A 24,059-nucleotide genomic window follows, 5' to 3' on the forward strand; every position below is an offset into this window, starting at 1 on the left:
AAAACGCAAAGGGATCCCTCAGGGATAAAACAGGAAGAGGGACTCACTGACTCTCCTCTCAAGGGTTCCTGCTTCAACCCCACCTATGTAACACAATTCTTTTCCTCTTCAGTATTAACCCCCTACCTCATTACTTTTCTCCACTCCAACCAGTAGGCAGCAATGTCCAACAGAGCACAACAGATTTAAAACTGTTTAAAATGGGTGTCTTGCATTTTTCTCACCTTGTCTTCTTCCACCACTGGCTAAGCTTTCAACAGATTCCACAGTGCCCCCAGCTCTGCAATGAATCGACTACCCCACATCTTCAGATTCTTCACAGAATCACATACCATCTCCTGCCCTAACACACAGCAGGCTCTCCCTGAGGGCTCTTTCTCTACCCTGGCGACTTCAATAGCTATATGCATAGATCCACTCAAAACCCTTATCTCACAACTGATTTCCTGACGTCAATGCCACTTCCACTTGAGTCACCCACACTTCTGGACAAATCCTGAACCTTGGACTACCCATCTTAAAACCATGCCCTCTGTCTGACCACATTTCCCTTCCTGTCTATCTTTTGACCACTTACTACCCAACAGCTGCTCTTTGACCTTGGCTAGGCCTCTCTTCCCTTAAGCCTTTTTCCTAGTGTATATCAGCCACCTCCTGGCCTTTCCTTCTGCCAATCCAGGCCGGAATCCATGATTCATCACAAAAGGATCCATCTTAAATCCACAGCTCCTTTCTCTTTCCCCTGTACCCTCCCTCCTAAAAAGCCCTAACTATGCTCTTCTCCATTCCTTTGTCAGCACACCTAAAAATTGCTATTCAGATACCACACATCCAGTACACTTCTGAAAGCTCTTTCGGAGATACATTCCGAAGCATTAATGGATAAAATGGTATGACCCTGGAGTTTGCTTCAAAAAATTCAGTGGTAGGCCAGGCGCGGTGGCTCATGCCTGTAATCCCAGCACTTTGGCAGGCTGAGGTGGGCAGATCACCTGAGGTCAGGAGTTCGAGACCAGCCTGGCCAACATGGAGAAACCTCATCTCTTTAAAAAAAAAAATAAAAAAATAAAATAAAATAAAAATTCAGTGGTAAAAAAGGAAGAGTAGTGGACAAGAATAGAAATAAAACAAGCTAGTTCACGTGTTAATATTCATAGTTATTAGTTAATAGTTATATATAACAGGAAGCTGGATGATAGACATAGTGGTGCTCATCTATTCTACTTCGGTTATGCTTGGGATTTTTCATAACAAACAGTTCAACAATAAAATTAATTAAGTGAAAGATTAATGGGGAACAATGCCAAAGGTCACACACAGATTACCTGCTAGTCACAAAATGAAAACCATAATTTCACAATGGAGAAATTTAGCTTATCCTACCTTAACCAGTAATCAAACTTAGCATCAATAATAATGGGCCAGTCAAACATCGTGTGCCTCTGATCTGCCACATCATTTATAAAGGGTTGTTTTCTTCCCAAAATGCGTAACCTAAATCTAATCAGACCTCTAGATCTAATTTACAGTTTACAGAATACACAGGGGAGAGAGGAACAACCTGAAAAACACTGCAGAAAAAGAAAACAATCAGGTGAATCCATCATGTGAAAAGTCACTTATGTGAAGAAATAAGAAATGTCTAAAACTGAACTCCCAGCCTGGGCAACACAACAAGAGCCCCATCTCTACAAACAATAAAAAAAAGTTAGCAGATACAGCAGAGTGTGGTGGCACATGCCCGTAGTCCCAGCTACCCGGGAGGCTGAGACCCCAGCCACCATCTAACTCAAACTACCCAAGAAGACCCCAAGCAAGAACCCCAGAACCATGCAAGTATTGTGGTCTGAAGCCACTGTGTTTTGGGGTGGTCTGGTAGGCTGGACTGGACACTGGCAGATCCAGCCTTTCAAGAACCGTCCCTGGGACCTGTCTCTGGAGTCTTATCTTGACACTCCTCACTCTACCCTGCCAAGGACAACAAACAGGACCAAGTGGGACTTCCCTGAACTCTCTGTACTTTCAGCTTCACTCCTGTCTTTGTGCATGCAAATCCTTCCACCTGGAATGCCCCTCCCTGCCCTGTCCCTTTACAAAAGAACTATGCCTCCACCGTAATCTGTACGAGCACTGTTTCCTCTGTGAAGCTGTGCCCTTCTTTTCCCCACTGTCCTCCCACCAGCAACTCAATTAATCCTTTCCTCCCAGTGAAACATCTATGGTGGCATAAATCTCAATGCAGTATACTGGTTTTTCACATGTCTTGTCCAATAAACTATTAAGTACCTTGAGGGTAAGTACTATATGTCTGTGCACTGGTCCTGCAGGGGCCTAATGAATGTATGCTGATTGGAAGTGGTTTGTCTGGCTCCCTTGCTTAGCCTGTTTTCATTAAAAACATTTCTGGGGGCCGGGCGCGGTGGCTCAAGTCTGTAATCCCAGCACTTCGGGAGGCCGAGGCGGGTGGATCACAAGGTCAAGAGATCGAGACCATCCCGGTCAACATAGTGAAACCCCGTCTCTACTAAAAATACAAAAAATTAGCTGGGCATGGTGGCACGTGCCTGTAATCCCAGCTACTCAGGAGGCTGAGGCAGGAGAATTGCCTGAACCCAGGAGGCAGAGGTTGCGGTGAGCCGAGATCGCGCCATTGCACTCCAGCCTGGGTAACAAAAGCGAAACTCCGTCTCAAAAAAAAAAAAAAAAAAAAAAATTTCTGGGCCAGGCACAGTAGCTCTCACCTGTAATCCCAGCATTTTGGGAGGCTGAGGTAAGAGGATCACTTGAGCCCAAGAATTCAAGAACAACCTGAACAACATGGAAGGCCCCATCTGTACGAAAATTTTAAAAACTAGCCAAGCATGATGGTTCATGCCCATGGTCCCAGCTTCTCCAGAGGCTGCAGTGGGAGGATCGCTTGAGCCCAGGAGGTGGAGGCTGCAGTGAGCTGTGATAGCGTCACTGCACTCCAGCCATGCAACAGAGCAAGACCCTGTCTCAAAAAAACATTCTGTCTAAGCCCCTGGCTGATGGAGCAGAAATGATACCAGTTAAATCCTGCTTTTCTCGGTCTCCTAAACCCTAACTTGAACGAGGCTTTCTTTTCTGAGTTTGCAAGTTCACAACCCTTAGGAACAACAACCCTAGGTTGATCCAGCACTAAAAGCTGCCTTTTAAAATACAGTTATGGGATCTGACTAGCTTAGTGTCTGGGACATAAGTAGATACTCAATAAACATTATTTCTTTTCCTTCTCTCACTTCAGAAATCTTGCTGAATCTGTCCGCAAAGCAGGCCCATTCCCTCACATGTTTCAGGCTGCTCCTCTCCCAAAGCCACGCCCTTTCTGGGTCTTAACACCTGCTTAGACTTTGACCTGCTGCCTCTCCTCAGTACCAGCTGCCCACCCACTCCCACCTCAGCCAGGGTGAGCTCATCAAAGCAGGTATAATTTTTAAGGGCCAGGCTTCTACGTGACAAGGTCTAGGTCCAGCATATCAATACAATTGCACATAGGTTGCACTGGAAAGTTTTGCAAAGAGGATTCATGCAATTATCCCTAAACATTAACAAAAGAAATCTGACTGTGTCATATATAGGATAAGAGAAAACAAACAAAAAACAGGATTAGGAACCAGAAGACTTGGGTGACATTTTTAATCTGCCTCTATCACTAAAGACTTTTTTTTTTTTTTGTAAACTTAATCAGAAATATTCTTTTAGGCCAGACACGGTAGCTCATACCTTGTAATCCCAGTAATTTGGGAGGCCAAGGCAGGCAGATTGCTTGAGGTCAGGAGCTCAAGACTAGCCTGGTCAACTAGTGAAACCCCATCTCTACTAAAAATATACAAAATTAGCTGGGTGTGGTAGCACATGCCTGTAGTCCCACCTACTTGGGAGGCCAAGGCACAAGAATCATTTGAACCCGGGAGGCAGAGGTTGCAGTGGGCTGAGATCACGTCACTGTACTCCAGCCTGGGCTACAGAGCAAGACCCTGTCTCAAAAAAAAAAAAAAAAAAAAAAAAAAGGAATTTTTAAAAAATATAACAGAAAATGTGTGTGTGTGTGTGTGTGTGTGTGCGCGCGCGCGTGCGCACACGCGCGCGCACGAGCACACCTCAGGCAATCCTCTGGCCTCCGCCTCCCAAAGTGCTGGGATTACAGGCGTGAGCCACTGAGCCCGGCCAGAAAATGTTTTTAATTGCTATGGTACATCCTAAATGAGAAATATTACAAGAATTTGAATGTAGGTAGCTTCAACTCACTAAGCAGTTAATGAAAAGGAGTTTATAAATTTTACATAAAGAATAAATTTAATAGGAAAAAACGGTTATCTTAGGTTTTCTTCTCAACAAAATTTAATTCCTGCCGGGCACAGTGGCTCATGCCTGTAATCCCAGCACTTTGGGAGGCCAAAGTGGGCAGATCACCTAAAGTCAGGAGTTCAAGACCAGCCTGGCCAACGTGGTAAAATCTATCTCTACAAAAATACAAAAGTTAGCTGGGCATGATGATGGGTGCCTGTAATCCCCAGCTACTCTGGAGGCTGAGGCAGAAGAGGCAGAGGTTGCAGTGAGCCAAGATTGTGCCACTGCACTCCAGCCTGGGCGACAGAGTGAAATTATCTTAAAAAAAAGAGAGAGAGAGAGAAAAAATTTAATTCCTACTTCTCTCCTTACAGCAAAATTAATTAGAATTTAAGTATAAAAACTGGAACACTAGAAGAAAACATGAATGAATTTTTTTTGTGTGATTCTGACAAGTGAAGAAGATTTTTCCAAGCATGAGACAAAATTCAACTCAAAAGCGGAGAAGGGGGTGGGGTGGGGGAAGTGCCTTGAAGAAAAATATTTGCCTAAATAAAAATGTAAAGCATGTTAAAGGCAAATAATTAGCATAAACAAAGTCAAAAAATTTTTGTACTGGGGGAAAAATTATCATCAACACCTATGGCAAAGAGTCCTTTTTCATCTATCAGATTGGCAAAGAGTAAAAAGATGTATAACACATATAACACCCATGTTGGCCAGGGTGTGGTGGAAACAGGCACCTCCATACACTGCTGATGAGAAGCACATTGATGCAACTTCTTTGCAAGGCAGTTTGGCAATATTTATTATCATTTATAATGAGCACACCCTTTGATCAGCAAATCTTTCCTTCTAGGAATTTTGCCGAAGGAAATACAAGAACTAGGGCACATGGGCAGAGACAGCTGGATGCTGCTGTTTATTACAGTACTGCATATAATAGGAACAACTGGGAAACAATTCAATCTTCCATTAAAAGGGGCTTGGTTAAATAAATTATTATAAATTCCTATGAAGAAACGCAATGCTGCACCTTAAAAGCGTATCCTGAGGTGGAAAAATATCCTAGGTAAATTATAAGTGAGATGTTTTTCAGTATAATATAATCTTTTCTTTCCATTTTTTTACTGCAGGAAAACATATGAAATTCACCATTTTAAAGTGTACAACTCAGGGGCATTAAGTATGTTCACGATGTCATGCAACCATCACCACTATTTCCCAAACTCTTCCAAATAGAAACTCTCCAATGGACTAAGCAATAACTCCCCATTCTCCCCTCTCACCAAGCTCCTGGGTTACCTCTAATCTATTTTCTGTCTCTATGAATTTGCCTTTTCTAGGTATTTTACATAAGCAGAATCACAAAATATTTGTGCTTCTGCATATGGCTTATTTCAGTTAGGGCAACATTTCCATTTCCAAAGTTCATCTACACTGTAGTATGCGTCGGCACTTCCTCCCGTTCAAGGCTGAATAATATTCCACAGCATGTATTACTGTGTTCATCCATTTTGTTTGTACATGGTTTGTATGTTTTGTTTATCCACTCATCCATCGGTGAGCACTTGGCTTGCTTCCACCTTTTGGCTGCTGTGAGTAACACTGCGATGACATTGGCACGCAAGAATCTGAGTCCTCGTTTTCAGTCATTTTGGGCATACACCCAGAAGTAGAATTTCTGGATCATATGGCAATTTGGGGCTTTTGGGGGAATAATTAAACTTTCCCATAGCAGCTATACCCTAACACTCCCAGTAACGATGTATGAGGGTTCTAATTTCTCTACAACTCACCAACACTTTTTACTTTCCATTTTTTGAAGTAGAGTATAAACTTTTTGTGTAAAAAAATAAACGTATATACAAATGTAACATTTAAAGAATCTGTTATGGCTCAAGGATGTTAGTTTAAAAATATAAATAAATAAAAAGTCTGGTGTACCCAACTGTTAACAATGACTATTTTTCTGGGGCACAGCTTTATAGGAGATGCTCATATTCTGCCTTACATACTCCCCATTTTGCAAAAGTTTTTAGAACACATGCTGTTGCTTTTTAAAAAATGTCTTAAGCAAAAGTTAGCCCGAGATGGTCTGATGTCTGCCTGCTAACCTAAAACACAATTTCAGTGTTATATGCACAGCAAGGCCCTAAATCAGCAGAAGTGAAAAGACCTGAGTCCCAGTCCTCACTCTGCCACCTTGGGCACAGGTACTCTCACTACACATCTCCCAGGCACCTGAGACTAAATCCAAGTTCCCAGCCAGTACCCCAAAAATAGACAACAGCCATGTGGACCCACCTACTCCTTCCACCCCAGGGACAGCACTCAGGCTATGGGAGTCCCAGGTGGGTTGTCTCAGGCTACATATGGGTAGCTGCCTCCCTTTGTCCAGTGTGCCTTACAAAGATTAAGCTGGGCAGCACTGTGCCAGGCAGTCTGTAATATCCCTGCCCACACAGAAACAGAATTCTATGGAACTTAGAAGGAAGCTAAGAAAAGGAGAGCTTGGGGAAAACCTGGGAGTCACAGACTATGAAGGAAAATGAAGACCTTCCCCGCAGAGAGAGAAGCAAGCCCAGAAAAGGACTCAAGAAACGATGATGACAAGGAGGAGAGGGCACTGACATTTACTAATTCAAGTGTCTCACCCGAAGCCACAGGTGCTGAAGCAGACAGCAAGGTGCAGTGCCTGGAGCCACGCTGCTCTGTGGGAAGCATCCCAAGGTCACCTGCTTGGGCAGCAACAGGGAGAAAAGCCAGCCTCTGTGGGAAGAGGCACTGAGGCCTGGGGAGTGAAAGGCAAGTGAAATCCTTCCCCTCTTCCAGGTGTTCTCAGCCTTTCTGCTGCCAACTGTGGACTTTGCCCTTGAAATTCAACTCCTGGCCTAAAGAGATAATCTCCCAGGCACGTCCTGTGTAAACTTGGCTAATCAACAGAACACACTCAGTGCAGCGCCTGCTGGCTGTCCCTGAAACAGCCCTGCCAGGCAGGAGCAGTGCTGACTGGCGGGGGGGAAGCTCTTCCTGGCATAAATGCCACCAATCCTAATGAAATCAAGTGACCAGGATGGGCATCTTCCAGAAATTAGACAAGCAGCTGTTTAAAGATGAGCATACACCTGGAAATCTCATCCGGAAGTGATACGGATATGGTGAGAAGGGACATTGAAAGCATGGACCTTTACCAGGCTTTGTTGATGTTTTAGAGCAAGCCACCTAAGAAGATCTAAAGTAAAGCTTTGTAGACATGAAATTCTGGGTTGGTAAAAGAGAGCATGCCAATTAACATCTGGCCCTCACACCCTTAGCAGCTTCTCAGCTCCCAAGCCTCTTAAGCAGTGGTTCTCAAAGTGGGGTTCCCAGACAACAGTAGAGGCGTCACTTCCAAATTTGTTAAAAAAGCAAATGTTTGCTTTAAAAATTCTATTAAATTGGTAACAAGCTCTCCAGGTAAGTCTGGTGCACGTTCAAGTCCAAACATCACTGCTCTATAGCTCCAGAAAGCTCTGCAATCTGGAGTTCTGATCCTGCCCACCCCGAGACTTCCCTTACGTTCTGCTCTAAATGAATTTTGAGGGACTGGAATATCACCTCTCCAGTTACAACAAATAAAATTGGCAGGTTTCATCCCACTCCAGTTCCATCTTCCACATGGTCTCCTGGGTTTCTTTTCTACAAACGACATCCACTTGTGTTTCCTTCCTGCTTCCTGGGGAAAGTGACTCCCCACTTTCTGGATGGTTCAATCCCTTAAAGATCTGACCTCAGCCAGTCTTCTCAGCCTCACCTCCTAACCCATCTGTGTGTCCCTGCACATGGCAGATGACATTTCATGTCTGTTCAGCGTGAATCAGTGCTGAAGATCATCTGAAAAATACCCTCTGAAGGAATCTCTCCCAAGTGCGTTATCTTTCCCTTCAGAAGCAAGTCTGTTACTGAAACAAACAGGGATGGGGGAGACAGAAAAGCAGAATCCCATTATTTACCAAAGAAATTTCTCTGTGTTCTAGGAATCTACACTAAATCTGAAATTCAGTCCCACCCTGCTCTGCCCTTCACAAACTATTCTATCTAAGCGGACTGATTAGGCTGACCACAGGTCTCATGAACACAGAGGAATGACGGTTTGTAAACAATGCATATATTTTCATTTCAGAATCCTAGGTCTTGACTACTTACAGAATCTAAACAGGATCAAACCTTTAGAAAAAGAAGTATAGGCTGAGCAAGGTGGCTCACACCTATAATTCCAGCACTTTGGGAGGCCAAGGCAGGTGAATCACCTGAGGTCAGGAGTTCAAGACCAACCTGGTCAACCGTCTCTACAAAAAATACAAAAATTAGCCAGGCATGGTGGCATCTGCCTGTTATCCCAGCTACTTGGGAGGTTGAGGCAGGAGGATCACTTGAACCTGGGAGATGAAGTTTGTAGTGAGCCCAGACCATGCCACTGCACTCCAGCTTGGGTGACAAGAGTGAGACTCCATCTCGAAAAAGAAAAAGAAGTATCAACCAACAGAAACTAGTCAATGTTCAATTTCCAAGAAGTAAAAGCTGTGGCCTGATACATATCTTTTCTCAAACATTTCTAATAAACTTGAAGACTACAAAAGAGATCTGTACACTAGGAAATCAGAGTTTATTTACAAACCCTAGTTTACTGACAAATTACTCACTTTTCCAAAAGCAAATTCCATCTTCTTATACAATAGGGAGAATGGCAATCTAAGACATCTAACTACTTATAGAGTATTAAGGAGAAACACCATCTTTCTTCCTGCCCAGAGGAAGAGATGTAATTCAGGCTAACTTCTTTCAAGTCTTGCCACAGCCCCAACCTCCCCAGTTGTTTATATGAACTGGCATTCTCAGTATTTAACGAGGTACCCCTTTGAGAGAAAGCGGGGGGGAAAAAAACTCATTCAATTCCACAAACATTCAAAATGTGACCATAAATAACATATAATGATTCAAAGGAAAAAACTCATTAGATGTTCTAGATAACTAAAGGGGAGCTGCATTTGATACACCAACCAGGGTGACCAGAGTGAAGGTGTGGCAAGAACGCGCACTTGGAATCAAATAGCCTTAGATTCAGATTTCAAGCAAGTTAGCTACTCCACGTTCCTGCAGATGTCACAACATCAACAAATCAGCTCACAGATCGTCGTGAGGATTTACTAAAAGAATGAAATAAAAATGCCTAGTATAACACAATGCCTAGAACAAAGGCACTCATGTTTTACCATAAACCTAAAATCTGCAGAAACAATCAGAAAATTTAAAAACACATAGTGTTTGATCCCAAGAATTATGCAGACTACATTCATTCACAACTTCCTGTAGCCAAGCAGATACAGTCTCTGCCCACTCCAGATCCCTTTTGTTTCCTCATATTCTTTTTTTTTTTTTTTTAAGATAGAGTCTCATTCTGTCACCAGGCACCAGGCTGGAGTTCAGTGGCACAACCTCAGCTCACTACAACCTCTGCCTCCCGGGTTCAAGCAATTCTCCTGCCTCAGCCTCCCAAGTAGCTGGGACTACAGGCGCATGCCACCACACCCAGCTAATTTTTTTGTATTTTTAGTAGAGACAGGGTTTTACCATATTGGCCAGGATGGTCTTGATCTCTTGACCTCATGATCCGCCCGCCTCGGCCTCCCAAAGTGCTGGGATTACAGGTGTGAGCCATCGCGCCCGACCTGTTTCCTCATATTCTTATCCCTTCCCCCTCCTCCTTCTCTTCTCTTCTTTTCTTTTTTTAGAGACAGGGTCTTGCTCTGTTGCCCAGGCTGGAATGCAGTGACATGATCATAGCTCACTGAAGCTTCAAACTCCTGGGTTCAGGCAATCCTCCCGCCTCAGCCTCCCAAAGTGTAGGGGTTACAAGCGTGAGCCCCCACACCCAGCACCATACTCTTTTTCCTGATTCTTCTCAATCAGATTCAATGTTCCCCTCTCTCCCTCTCAAATTTTCCATACGTTATCCCAAGTTGCACCACATCTTCCACCCGACACCCCCTTGCCTCCCTATAGTCTAACAATGACGACTTCCTAGGTATCCTTTCTGCATGGCAAGCTCTTTCCTACCTCAGGGGCTTTGACTCTGCTGTTCCTTTTTCCAGAAATGAACTTTCCCCAAATCTGGACATTCAAGGCTTCTTCTCATCCTTGAGCTCACAGCTGAACTGTCATTTTCAGAGGCCTTTTCTAACCTTCTGAGACCCCTGGCACTCTCTTCTACATCACCATTATTTCCTTCATAGCTCACGGCACTATCTTTATCTCATCTACTGATCTGTTTACTTGTTTATGGAAATGCTTCCCCACTCACTAGAGCAAAGACTTCAATGTCTTAGCCATCTCTACCTCCCCAGCATACAGAACAAAACCTAGAACAGAAGGAATGCTCAATAAATATTTACTGAATGAAAAAATACATTCAGTTCCTAAAGCAAGAGAGGCAAAGTTAGAGTCCCCCTCACTCCTTTGCTTTCTCTAACTGGTAACAGTAGAAGATAGAATCCCAGGGAAAGACTGTAAATTAAAAAGAGAAGAGATAGGCCAGGCATGGTGGCTCACGCCTGTAATTCCAGCACTTTGGGAGGCCAAGGTGGGTGAAACACGCAGTCAAGAGATCATCCTGGACAACACGGTGAAACCCCGTCTCTACTAAAAATACAAAACTTAGCTGAGCGTGGTGGCTCACACCTGCAGTGCCAGCTATTTGGAAGGCTGAGGCAGAAGAATCTCTTGAACTCAGGAGGCAGAGGTTGCAGTGAGCCAAGATCACGCCACTGCACTCCAACCTGGCGAGAGTGAGACTCCGTCTCAAAAAAAAAAAAAAAAAGAGAAGAGACTGAGGATTAACTTTTGGAGAACACCAAAAAATAAAGCCATCCCAACCCCTGCAATGACCAAACAGTAAGGGCTATCACAGACCCAGGAGGACAACACAGGTGTTACAGTCTCCATCGCCTTCTTTTTCTGTTTCTACAGCTTTCCAGAAGAAGCTCAGCTTCCTCCCACAAGGCCACGTAGACATCTACAAAAACGCCATAGGTGTTTTTCAGATGAGAAGAAGTCTGGATAGCACTGCTTTCAAAACTCAGCTGGGCACCCAAGCAGACTAGGTACCTACATCTAAATGGAGGGAAAAACATCCACCTGGGTTTACCAAACTGCTGTGGGTCCTGCAATTGGAGGGGGTGGGAAAGAAAATAAAAAGGTTTTTCTATTTCCATTTAATGAGATTTAAATAAAACAAAAATTTCCAGTTGCTTTCTTTTCTTTTCTTTTTTTTTTTTTCTAGAGCCTTTAGATGAGAGCTTTCTTTTCTTACTTTCTTTATTATTTTTTTTTGAGACCGAGTTTTGCTCTTGTTGCCCAGGCTGGAAAGCAATGGCATGATCTCGGCTCACTGCAACCTCCACCTCCTAGGTTTAAGCAATTATCCTGTCTCAGCCTCCCAAGTAGCTGGGATTATAGCCATGAGCTACCATGCCTGGCTAAGTTTTTGTGTTTTCAGTAGAGATGGGGTTTCACTATGTTGGCCAGGCTGGTATCAAACTCCTGACATCAGATGATATACCTGCATCAGCCTCCCAAAGTGCTGGGATTACAGGCGTGAGCCACTGCACCGTACTCCGGTTGCTTTCTTTCTAACCTGGATCCCTGCCATTTCCTCCTGAGCACTTAAGAGTTGACAAAACCAATAGCCTTTCTTACCTCCAGTATCCTTACAACTGGCTCTCCCAGCACAGCCAAGCCAAGAGCAAATGTTTTTTTTTTTTTCTTTTTTCTTGAAGAGACAGTGTCTTGCCATGTTGCCCAGGCTGGAGTGCAGCACATACTCATAGGTGTGATCACTGCACAGGACAGCTTCAAACTCCTGGGCTCAAGCAGTCCTCTTGCCTCAGCTTCCTGAGTAGCTGGGACTACAGGTGTACACACCCAGACCACACTCCTTTATAGTTGTTGTGGTCATTCAGGTTCTTTAATTTCCTTTCCCTACTGGCATTCCTTTTTGCCAAGCGACAAAGTATATACACACAAGTCAGTCCTCTTTGTCCTAGGGTCTTAGCAAATGAGTACCAAGTTCGACATGTAGTTTTTACAGTCCTCAGTCTTCACCATTTTTTATTTTATTATTATTTTAGACACAGGGTCTTGCTCTGTCACCCAGGCTGGAGTGCCGTGGCACAATCATAGCTCACTATAACCTTGAACTCCAGGGCTCAAGCAATCATCCCACCACAGCCTCCCAAGTAGCTGGGACTACAGGCATGTGCCACCATGCCTGGCTGATTTCATTTATTTTGTAGATATGGGGTGTCACCATGTTTCCCAGGCTGGTGTCGAACTCCTGGCTTCAAGCAATCCTCCTGCCCTGGCCTCCCAAAGGATTAGGATTATAAGCATAAGCCACTGTGTCCAGCCTTTCCCATCTTTTAATTACTCCATTAGAACACTTATTAGGTTACAAACTGCTAACAAACTAAAGCGGAGGGAGATTCCAGCATATCTCTGCCAAGGAAACTTACCTTGACTAAGGAGTACAGGACACAGTTTTGGGAGCTCTATGCACCATCAAGGCTGAGCTTCTCCTGATTCAACAGGGAGCTACTGTTGAATCTGAGCCCCTCCCTGTGGGAGCTAGCAGAAGTAAAAAAAAAAAAGCTGAAGAACAGCATGTCTGACCATCACCTACATAGTCTGGTCTTCTAAAGCAAAAATAACCTTAAATTGTAAACAGCCTCACTCAAAGAGAAAATCTGTGAAGCCTCTACTCTTAGGAACTCCCCATTCTGCCCTAGGCCTGTCTGGGCTCAGCAGGCTCATAAATTGGCACTGTTGATATGACCTTTCCAGGCTGTATTTCAACAAGAGATAACAACAAAGCTCAGAGCTTTGGTAGCACTCAAAGGAGATTTGAGGGACTTAAAACACACTGCTAAATTTGGCAGCAAAAGTTCCTGTTCCCTGAAGTTGCAAAAGAAAATCTCTTTATAATTACACTTGTAGATAAGGAGCTACTCATTCTCTTTAGAAACAGATTAGAACCTCCTCATCCCAATCCACCACTCAACTGCAAAAGGAGTGAGACTTCTGGGGCAAGTCTCACCTGGCGGTGGGATCAAGCTATCTCTCGAAAAGATAAAGTTCCAGGAAATTACCTTGATGCCTCTTATTGCCTTAGCCACAACCACGTGCCCAGAGACATTCGTCACTCTTCACCATCTACAGCCCTCTGTCTCCCTCACCTTCCCATCAGCCTTCCCACTTCCCATCCTGCTCTTTGACACTAGGCCTGCCATGCCCCTATCCCCTTTGTTCATACAACACACATTACTCCTCAGAGAGGGCCCTCTCAGCCTAGAGGCTCCTTTGATTCAGCCAGATTCCCTGTCTGGTTTATAATTTCTTTACAAAAGCAAGGTATAGGAGCTCTGATCTATATGCTGATTGAGGGTCACTTATCACTGCTCTGCTGATACTGTCTGTCCAACACACAGAGGAAGGGATATCGCCTGGCATTTCTCAGCAAAACAAACCCAACAGACAAGCCACAAAGAAATAAACACTGCTGCCTGGGTGTGGTGGCTCACATTTGTAATCCTAGCATTTTGGGAGGCCAAGGTGGGTGGACTGCCTGAGCTCAGGTGTTCAAGACCACCCTGAGCAACATGGTGAAATCCCGTCTCTACTAAAACACAAAAAATTAGCCAGGCGTGGCAGTGGGCACCTATAACCCCAGCTACTAAAGAGGCTGAGGCAGGAGAATCACTTGAACCTGGGAGGCAGAGGTTGCAGTAAGCTGGGATAGTGCCATTGCACTCCAGCCTGGGTGACACAGTGAGACTTTGTCTCAAAATAAATATATAAAAAGAAGCCCTGCTGAGGCTGGGTGCAGTGGCTCACGCTTATAATCCCAGCGCTTTGGGAAGCCGAGGTGGGTGGATCACTTGAGCCTAGAAGTTCGAGACCAGCCTGGGCAACATGAAGAAACTCTGTCTCTATAAAAAAAAAAATTACATAAATTAGCCAGGTGTGGTTACTCCAGAGGCTGAGGTGCCAAGGATCCCCTGAGCCAGGTAGGCAGAAGTTGCAGTGAGCCGATAATACACCACTGCACTCTAGCCTGCATGACAGAGTAAGACACTGTCTTGGAAAAAAAGAAAGGGGGCTGGCCCCAGTGGCTCACATCCATAATCTCAGCACTTTGGGAGGCCTAGACAGGCAGATCACCTCAGGTCAGGAGTTCAAGATCAGCCTGGCTAACATGGCAAAACCCTATCTCTACTAAAAATACAAAAACTAGCAGGCATGGTGGTACACACCTATAGTCCCAGCTACTCGGAAAGCTGAGGCAAGAGAATCACTTGAACCCAGGAGGTAGAAGTTGCAGTGGGCCAAGATCACGTCACTGCACTCCAGCCTGGGTGACAGGGATACTCCATCACTGCCCCCAAAAAGAAAATAAACACTACTTGGTTTACAAGATAATAATAAACATAACAATCACTGCAAACATTTTATTCAGCAAGGAGGCAGGAAGCACTATTCTAGGCACTCTACATTTAACATTTAGGCTTCCTTACAACCCTATGAGGTAATGCTATCACTGCCTCAAATTTTACAAAAGAGGAAGAACTGGGTCAGGGACAAGCTAAGGAACTTGTTCAAGGTTACAGAGCTATTAGGTGGCAGAGCCAGACTTTGAACCCAGTCTGACCCCAGAGCCCAGGCTCTAAACATTACTCTCTGACTGGGTGGCTCCTCACCTAAGACAGATTTGTCTCTGAGCACCGACTGGCTTACCCTAAACTCTAGTGGAGAGAGGACTGGTCAGAAAACACTGGGATTTTTCCCCACTGAGAAAAGGAAACAGTGATGGCAGTATTTATTCAAAGAGCTGGTCTTAGGCTACAGCATAGAACACACAAGTACCCCAAACACCTGCTGACCAAAATTTTCCCAGGGGGCCAAGAGAAACTTACCTTCTTACTTACTCAAATCTGGGTCCTCCCTGTACTACCCTATGCATCTGAGAACAAGTTTCCAGTCTCCGTGTTCTAAGAAGCAAGTCAAAATGCTTCCTAGAATCTAGTTGATAGGGTTAAAGAAAAGTTACTCAAATATCTTTTAAGCACCAACTATATGTGTTGGCCATTTGGGGAAATAAATAGTATAAAATATTATACTTGATTTTATACAACTTCAAGGAATCTAGTTGAAAACACAAGACGTACACATTTGAAAAGTCAAGTCAGGGCTGGGTGTGGTGGCTCACACCTGAACTCCCAGCACTTTGGGAGGCCAAGGCAGGCGGATCACTTGAGGTCAGGAGTTCAAGGCCAGCCTGGCCAACATGGTGAAACCCCATCTCTACTAAAAATACAAAAATTAGCCAGTCATGGGGGAATGCGCCTGGAATCCCCCAGCTACTCAGGAGGCTGCAGCAGGAGAATTGCTTGAACCTAGGAGGCAGAGGCTATAGTGAGCTGAGATCACACCACTGTGCTCCAGCCTGGGCGACCAGGCAAGACTCTGTCTCAGAAAAAAAAAAAAAAAAAAGTCAAGTCCAGATGTCAATGAGAACACTCAATCCATGCCTTCTATTTTCTTTTTTTTTTTTTTTTTTTTTTTTTTTGTCTTTTTTTTGTCTTTTTGTTTTTCTCCTTTTTGTGGAGAACGGGGTCTCGCTATATTGCCCAGGCAGGTCTCGAACTCCTGGGCTCAAGCTATCCTCCCGCCTCTGCCTCCCTAAGAGCTGGGATTACAGGCATGAGCCACAGCGCCCGGCCATGCCTTCTATTTTCTATAAGAGGAGACTGAAGCCTAGAGAAGCCATGTTACTTCCCCGAAGATCACCCAGTAAGTTAGAGACAGAGCCAGAACTAAAATTCGAACCTGCTGACTACCTGGCTGGGGCTTTCCACTGCTATATGAAGGCAGAGAAATTCACAGGCGGGATGAATTACTAACAACAGCAGCAGCTAACATTTATTGAGAGCATATCTGTATCTAGAGCTAAGTCAAGTGCCTTACATAAATTAACTCATTAAATCCTTACTTAATAACCCTTTGAGATGGGTAATATCGTCACCCTCAATTTACAGATGAAGACAGCGAGGCTTACAGAGATGAACTCACCAGATATCCACAGACAGAGGAAAAACCAGACTATGGACCCTCAGAGATGACTGCAAAGCCTGTTCTATGCTCTAAGCTGCATCTGGAAGGACAAGAACAGTATTTGCGGAGGTGGGAGTGAGGAGGGCTGGGGCAGAGGCCGGGGTCTGGAGCACTGAGGGAGCTTGTGAAGGGCCTCCAATGCCACCTGAGAGGGACCTCAGGGGACCTACCTAGGCTGGCCAGCAGGAAAGGGGTAGGTGAGAAGTTCTGGATGGATGGGTCCCCTCTGCCTGTGAGGGGTGAGCACCCCACAGCAGGAGGAGAGAGCTGAACCTGTGAGGCTGGGTTGAGAAGGACTACCTGGCCTCTCCAGTGTGAGCGGCTGCCGTGTCCTCAAACTCTCATTGGCACCTACTCCTTCCTCTTAAAGGACACTCTCAAGTACCTGGCCAGGTCTGAAAGGGCAGTCCTCCTTGGCTGCTGGTGACTTTCCAAAGCAGCTGTCTTTCTCTCCTTACCTTGCCCATGGCCCCCTGTTCCCTTTCTTTGATCTTTCTGCCTGATGCAGCAGCCAGAAGACAAGGCAGCTGTCTGTCAAGTGGCAGGACCTGAACACAGGCAGCTTGGGAGGAAATCTTGCGTTATTAGGAAATCTCGTGTTATTACACACCCAGGACTGCACAGATCCCAGACCACCAGATTACCTGGGGTCTTGATAGAAAGATGAGTAAGATGCAAAGTAGATGCTACTTCTTTTTTTTTTTTTTTCAGACGAAGTCTTGCTCTGTCGCCCAGGCTGGAGTGCAGTGATGCAATTTCAGCTCACTGCAACCTTGCATCACAGGTTCAAGCCATTCTCCTACCGCAGCCTCCCAAGTAGCTGAGATTACAGGTGCACATCACTACACCTGGCTGGATTTTGTATTTTTAGCAGAGACACAGTTTCACCATATTGGCCAGGCTGGTCTCGAACTGCTGACCGCAAGTAATCCACCCACCACCCACCTCGGCCTCCCAAAGTTCTGGGATTACAGACGTGAGCCACTATGCCCTGTAACCAGCAGCTAATTCTAAAATAAGAATCTGGTTTGTTCCCACCATAGTAACATCAAGTTGATTGAGAGACACCAGCCCACTCTCTTCAAAATGCTGCTCTAAGTTGACAATAATACTGGAAAGCATTGAACATTTACTATGTGCCAGGCACTGGCCGATTTACATGTATCGTTTCATTTAATCCTTACCACAACTCTACCAAGTTAAGAACTATTACATCCACTCTACAGATGCCTCAAAGAAAGCTGATGCATAGAGAGATTAAATAACTTGCCCAAGGTCACATAGCAAGGTCAGGTTCTAAAGCGAGACCTCTAAGACCCCTGAGCTATAGCTCTTAATCACTGCAATCACTGCACTGCATGTCAGGGACTCATTAAATGCAAACGGTTCCATCAGAATTGCTCTAAGGCAGCACCACACACTCACTGAGAACCTAAGAGTCAAGGAGAGTTGAACAAACACACCACAGGCTAGTTCATTTTAAAACAATCTATTAAACTCAGTTGTCAGAACTCCACAAAGGTAGCCTGCATTCCAAGTCACAAGCACACCGAAATTCAGTTCCTCGAACAAAACTAAAGAGTTTTTTAAATAGCTGACTTCATAGGTTTTTTCCCCAACTTTCCCATTTCCCCTTTCTATGACTCCCTCCCACATACCGTATCCTTTGACACTGTCAGAGAAGCTTCGACACAGACCTAGAACCTTCACCCTTCTATTTCTAGTCCTTTAGCTGGCTCTCTTCCTTCATTCGAGTAAGTGCTTGAAATCCTCCTCCTTTTTCCCAGCCTAAGAGCATGAGATGGTCATTAACCCTACCATCAAAACTCAGAACTGCAGCAGGTCTATGCTGCTTCTTTCTTAATCATACTGACAGAGTGCGGGAGACAGGGAAAGACATAACTACAACACAACATCTATCACAACATGACACAGATGGGAGGAAGGCCCACACTCCACACTTCTGCCATCCTTCCCAGCTCTTGGCCCAGACACTCTGTATTCACCGACTAAATGGGTGAACAGACCAACAGTGCATGTATGAGTGCCAGAGATGCCTTGGAGCCAAGAGCAAACAAACAGAGGTGTCAAGCCCAATGCCAGCCACCCCTACCCCATCCAGTGCTTGTTAGGGCCTGTACAACACTGTCCCCGAGTGCCCTGGGGGCAGTCTGGCCCTCTGCTAAGTTGTGTAGGCCTCTGAGGTCAGCCCTTCTCTCCATCACCACCTGCTGCTCCTGAGAACTGCCTCCGCCCAGGGCCCCTTGCCCAGGGCCTCACTCCTGCTTCCTTCCAGTAGTCTTCCTCCTGCCTCAGATCTTGTCTCCCGTAACCCTCAGTTTATCTCATTTTTCCCAGTTCCAAACAATCCTCCATCCACTATGTGGTTTCCAACAATCCATCTCCAGCTCACATACAACCCCTTCAGTGATGACAGGTCACACAGAGGAAGAGTCCGGAGCTTTGAGAAACTGAGCTGGTTTCGTGACAAGCCTGTAGGAGTAGGTCTGCTTTGGTTAAGGTTTCATACGCTAACTGCATATAACTTGCTCTTTTATAAGGACAGTGAAATCTAACATTCAAGCGGTTTTCGATGAGAAGAGCATAGTGATAGTTTCAACAGCCTCCCCAGCAACAGTACATTCATTACATCAGAGCCAAAGAAAATAAGAGAAGGGGGTCTTTAGAGAAATTCTTCAATAAGTTAGTCTTGACTCATGTAACACCCTCCTCTCCGTTACACACACACACACACACACACACACACACACACACACATACACACACACACGCGAGAGCCTTCTGGGGCCTATGGCTAGAAATAGAGACCTCAAGTTTTTTCTATCAGCACAATACTATGTGGCATGTTCCCTAAGACAGACGTACCCAGTAGCTCCCCCAATCCACCTACTGAGACAGACACACACAGCACCTCCCCTCCAGGATGAAACGAATGCCCAGCTTCCCCAGCCCCCGCCTCCCCAGGAGAAGGCATACACTAATGCAAGTTTTCCCACAGGCTTTAAAGACAAATCTCTACAAACTACGCCAGATGGTCTTTTTTTTTTTTTTTTTTTTCCTTTCTTGCCCTCCTGGCCCCTTCTCCACTTTCCAGGGTCCCTCTAACTCAAAGAACTCAATTATCTGCCTCCAGATTTCCCCTTCCCTTCCTTGCAGCCTGGCCTAAACATACCCTCCACCCAAGCCCATGCAGAGGCACAGAAGGGAGGCCAAGCCAGACCTTGGAGGGGCTGCTGCCAGGCCTCCCCCAACCTCAACTGTATGTTCCCTGGGCTTGGCTGCCTGAGCCGACTCTCTTAGGCCCAACAGGGAAAACAGGGAGCAGCCGAGGCTGACAGCTAACAGCTAAAAGAAGTGACCCATGCTTCTGATGGTCCCTGCCTCAGACCCTCCCATCTCCCCAAGGTGCCAGGACCTCCTGCAAAGCAGTTCTTAGAATCAAATGTGGCAGGGAGTGGGGCACAGCCTCTCATAGGTCTAGGCTACCAGCGGGGCCACGGTACCTGGATTGTCCTCCTGAATCTGTACACCCCTCATTCCAGGGAAAGAGGCTGAACCAGAAGAAGTGAGGGTGCCCTTGGCCTGTTCTCCAGGGTATTTCAAAGTTTCTTCTTCCCTGGGTGACTGATACGTAAAAATTAGAGGGAGGGAGCCCAAGGGGAGAAGGTACAGGAAGGGGAGTAGAGGACGGAGGAGAGAGGGAGTGAGAACAGGAATGCTACTTTTTAATCCTTAAGGAACACAGACTATCCAATTTGTGACTCAGCTCTGGGAAGCCAGGCTGATGTGAGTGGGGAACAGCTGCAGTCCAATCTAAGCTGTGGGCAGCTTCTCCTTCGGGCCTTAGAGGCTGCTGTGACGTGACTCACCTAGAAGGGGAGCTGCCTGTTTTGTTTTGTTTTGTTTTTTTAATCTGCCTACTATGGATCTGCCCAAAGCCTTCGCAGACACCACTCTGGGGCATGGCTGGCAGGTTTTCCCCATCCTACAGTAAAGCTGGGGCTGTGGGTGGGGCACCCTGGTATGCCATACGCCCTATCGACTCATGGAAGACAGAGCTGGGACTCTCCTTGCCTGGAGTCTCCCTTTCCCTGCTTTTCCATTCCTTGGCACAGTCCCACTGCATATCAAGTAACTCTGCCCTTGGAATTCCCACTTCCTTGTTTCTTTTTCTTTCCCCATGAGCTGTAGCCTTACGAGTTCCTGAAAGACCTGCCCAGCCCCCTCGAAGGCTTTCGGAGCAGTAACACTTTCTCCCAGTTAGAATCCTGCCTTCTAAACCCAGAACGGAGGAGAAAGGCCCCGCTGCCCATTGGAGAGTCTCCCCAGCAGGACCCAGCAGGACGAGGGAACCAGGCCTGGCACTCACAGCCTCTTTTCCAGCTGCTAAAGTGTATGGTGCCACAACTACAGGCAGCTGTGGGACACAGGAAAAGGGAAGGGTCTTTGGGAATACCTCTCCTCTGTGCTTGACATAAACACATGAGTCAGGTGACCAAGGAACACTTCCTCTCTGCAGGACCGTCTAGGAGTCTCCAGGTCTACAGCGAACATCACCCTTATTAAACAACCCAGCCCAAGGAAAGCACTATTTGTTTTCTTAAACATTCTGAAAAAGTCTTTTCAGATTTTTCTCATTTTTACTTATATATGCAGAAAGGAAGAAGGGACTTTATAAATGAGAGAACCAGAACAGAGAGGCAAAGTGACTTAGTGACTTTCCAGAGAGAGCTGGGTAATTCCTCACGCTTCAAATCACAACATGATGCACTAGCTAGGATGTGACTTGTTTCAAGCTACTTTTATGGAAGTTATTCCACTGGCTCCTCCCAACAGTCCTGTGAGTTGTTTTTATCATTATCTCCATCTCACAGGTAAGAATCTGACGCTCCTTTTAGTTAAGGTACTCGCCCAAGGCCACCCTATGGGAACAGAATCTGGCAGACGGCTCAAGTCCAGCAACCCAAATCCATGATTCTTTCTGCTAACCAAAAGAAAGAGAACCAGCTCTTGAAACTGAGTCTCTGCTAGCCCTCTTCACACATGCAGGGGTGGTAAAACTGAAGAGCCCAACTACACACATGAGCAGAAAAGAAGGCTGAGGTTCTGGATATACACTGCCCACTGAAGGACCCACTGGCTCAGTGCTATGCCACATCCTTCCAGCAAAATGTAGGTTTCAACTAAGCAGAGGATCCCTGGAATGTAGCAAAAGAAGGTATAACTTCAGAAGTGGCCCATCCGAGGTCCAGGGCCAAGGAGTTCACCCTTGTGGCCCCTCAGGCCACAACCACGATGCATACATGTACACATTTAGGGGGCCAGAACTGGGGACATGGCCAGCGCTTGCATTGGCAAGCTGACCCGAAGTTAATCAGAATGCCCCCTCATTGTTTGCCAGAATACAAAAGACATTCTGTTCAGAAAGTTCAAGAAGAAAAACCGAAGAGCCAGGACAGCAGCTGTTCCCTCATCCCACAGAGAAACTAAAGGCATTCGCGAAGTTCCCTGAGGCTAAGAAGTGAATTTCAAATACAACGTGGCTCAAGTGGAAGCACATCCCCTGATGGGTCTCTCCCACAGGGAGTGTTTGCTGCCTTCATCCTCCCAATAATATTACTGACAGTGCTGCTATCCTATCACCTATATAACTGCCTTTCTGGGAAGGTCTCCTTCCCTAGGTCTGAGCTCACCACGTGCCACTCCACTAGGTCAGAAGAAGTTTTACCAAAATTTAGGACAATCAATGAAGGTGTGCATAGCATGGACACTGTGTGCCCTGAGATTTGGTCAAAATGTAACCAAAGGAATCGACCTGGCACAACTACAGTGCCTCATGTCCCACTGCTCTTAGCAGCTGCTGCTGAAAGCTCACTCTGGGACATCTGGATGAGAAACCTGTTTGCAGGCTCCCCCGACCTCAAGCCAGCACCCTCCCCCACCTCTTAGGAAAGTCTGTGATTGACCTTTTAATGTGGGAGGACAGCTTGATTCTTACCAAGCTGCCTGGAAGAGAGAGAGAGAGAGTGCAAAACTCCAGCTCAGGCATCTCTGTGACAGTCCCTCTGTCCTAATAAATGCTCCAGAGGGACTTGGAACTCACCGCAGGCTCCTTGCTGAGCTTAATTACCTTTTGTTTTTTTCATTACAGGCCAGACACAGCAGCACCAAGAGACAAAACACACAGTGTTCACTAGGAGGAACCAAGAGGCTCGAAAGGCGCTGGAGTTTCTCTCTAAGAGCTACAAACACCGCGGGAGTGATATTAACTCGGTTTTTTCCACATAAGATTCTTCCTGTAAAAATATCCTGTGCTTTTGTACTAAATAAAAGTAAAGTGATGCTTTTTAGAGTGAAGTCTAAACACCTCAGATTCAGCAAGAGTGAGATCAGCTAGACTTGCAAAGTCAAGAAAATTGGCTGTTTCCCTCCTACTTAAGCTAATAGGATCCAACTGTTGGAGTATGACATCATTCCCGAGCCCCAAACCCCGAGCAGAGACTACAGACACTCGCCTGCCTCCCAGAAAGCAGCCGGAGAGGAGGGCCAGGAAAGGAGGCCAAACGATCCAAGCCCGGAGCTGCTCTTACCTCGAAGTCCCGGTGCTTTCCTGCCCACTCCATGCTCACCACAGCCGGCTAGGGAGCCCAGGGCCCCCAAATCCACTGGCTTAGGATCCGATACCTGCTGCGAGCTTCCCACAGCTCCTTCCTCTGACCCTTCGTGGCGCTCCTCGCAGCCAAGTGAGCAGAGCCCTGCTAGCCGGCCAGGCCAGTTGTCATGGAGACCCTGTCCTCACTAGGCGCGCGCACGCGCGCACAGGCGCGCTCTTGGCCTAGCGCGTGCACCAGGGCGCTCTCTTTTTCTTTCTTTCTTTCTTTCTCTCTCTCTCTCTCTCTCTCTCTCTCTCTCAGTTCTGAGAGGCTTCCATGAAACAGCACTGTCTTTTGATCAGCTCGGCTTTTGTAGGCATTCCACTCCTCCTACCTCCCTTTCAGGCCAACAGGGGCTCTGAACTGCTCCTGGGAACTTGCTTGAACAGCTCAGAGGGGAGAAGGGAGAAGACAGTGAGTGGACTTGTTTTCTTCCCCTCCAGTGTCTCACTTTTTATAACTTGGAAGAATCCCCGCCAGGGGGGAGGGAGCTAGCTGAAGCGCTTGGAGGGGAAGCAAGCCCTTCCTCTGGGTCCTGGAGCTCGGGTAGGAGGGACCCTGAAGCACTGCCTTGACTTGTTTGTGCACTTCGGATTTTTCCGGGCAGCAGTTGGGGCGGAAATGCACTCACATCCCAGGAGCTCGCCTGGACTGGCCTCTATGCTTACCTTGCTGCCTGTCCAGGTTGTGGCGACGGCTTTAACCAGTGCAGGGACTCATGGTACTAGTGTTGGCGCCTAAGCAGTCTCTCATCTTCCTGAAATGGAGAGGAAAGACACTTGGTCAGGACCAGGAAGAGTCCTGGGCAAGTCGAGAGTCACAGCCCAGACAACAAACCTGATACAAATACAGCCTTGTCTCTGCCCC

The 24,059-nt window shown here is 46.2% G+C and overlaps 1 protein-coding gene across 4 annotated transcripts in view; it reads right to left on the bottom strand.

Moving 5' to 3' along the window:
• DENND2B (DENN domain containing 2B) overlaps positions 1-23,846 on the bottom strand; it is a 120,174-nt gene extending 96,328 nt beyond the window's left edge. Inside the window, exon 1 of one of the 4 annotated variants that reach the window (XM_003919814.4) lies at positions 23,130-23,846. The gene's annotated coding sequence lies outside the window, so the exon portion shown is untranslated. Of the gene's footprint in view, positions 1-224; positions 2,521-6,968; positions 7,933-20,042; positions 20,065-23,129 lie in introns of those variants that run through there. The other 3 variants (XM_074401066.1, XM_010341691.3, XM_074401065.1) reach the window with 3 other exon arrangements.
• Between the last annotated feature and the right edge of the window lie 213 nt (positions 23,847-24,059).

The sequence above is a fragment of the Saimiri boliviensis genome, chromosome 6 (assembly GCF_048565385.1).
Source record: "Saimiri boliviensis isolate mSaiBol1 chromosome 6, mSaiBol1.pri, whole genome shotgun sequence".
In the NCBI taxonomy this organism is placed as follows: domain Eukaryota; kingdom Metazoa; phylum Chordata; class Mammalia; order Primates; family Cebidae; genus Saimiri; species Saimiri boliviensis.